The 850-nt window shown below is 35.8% G+C and overlaps 1 pseudogene; it reads left to right on the top strand.

The window, feature by feature from the left end:
* The first annotated feature begins 342 nt into the window (after positions 1 to 342).
* LOC120781021 lies at positions 343 to 545 on the top strand (annotated as a pseudogene).
* Positions 546 to 850: the final 305 nt, after the last annotated feature.

Below are 850 nucleotides of genomic sequence, written 5' to 3'. Positions count from 1 at the left end.
AAATAAGATCACATATTCAATTAAAAATAAATTCTGTTGGGATTCGAACCTATGAACCTCCTACGTGCTCGTCGTAACTTTTGAAGCGCTTACCACCAACACCACCATTGACACTTGAATTGCGTTGTCCTAATTATGGTTTGGTTATGTATGAAAGAAATATACAATGGATCGCCGATTGTTATCTCTTTTCTTGCTCATGCTGCGCATATGTATTTTTGTGTGCTTGTTCATTATTGAAGTTATACTGCATTTTCTTTCCTTTGTCTTTCATTTCTGCGAATTCTCAACTATTTTATGTGACCTTTTGTTGAAATACCCTGCGTTGGCCGTTGAAAAATTAAGGTTATACTTTACAGGATTATTTCTGTAGTTAGTCTTCATTTACATTTTTTGGAAATCGACCCGCGATGACGAAGTATATCGTTTTATCTGACAGCGTGAGGTTTAAGAAGTTCATTTCTAATTTTGTCTTGTGGCATATTAGAAATGATGTTTCTTCGAAAATCGTTCGCTTACAACGGATAAAACGACTTCTGAGTGGTGATTTTAATGAATAAATTCCTTTTGGTTGAAATGCTCAACGTTGGCCGTTGAAAAGTTAAGGCAATACTTCTCAGGATCATTCATTCCTTTCATTTCTTAAAAGAAATTAATGACCTTTAGAAATATGCATATTTGCATTATTTCGTTGTCATTTCCATATTCGTAGCAATGGAATTTCTATGGCATCAGTAAAGTAATGGCCGCCGATTGTCACCCCTTGCCGCTGTGGCAGCTTCGCCTACAAACATGTGTAAATATATATGTATGTATACGTATGATCGTGAATACATACCCTGTAGTTCGG

This window comes from Bactrocera tryoni, unplaced genomic scaffold, assembly GCF_016617805.1.
Source record: "Bactrocera tryoni isolate S06 unplaced genomic scaffold, CSIRO_BtryS06_freeze2 scaffold_25, whole genome shotgun sequence".
Classification (NCBI taxonomy): domain Eukaryota; kingdom Metazoa; phylum Arthropoda; class Insecta; order Diptera; family Tephritidae; genus Bactrocera; species Bactrocera tryoni.
The sequence above is the reverse complement of the archived record's forward strand: the minus strand, read 5'-3'. Positions and strand labels throughout refer to the sequence as shown.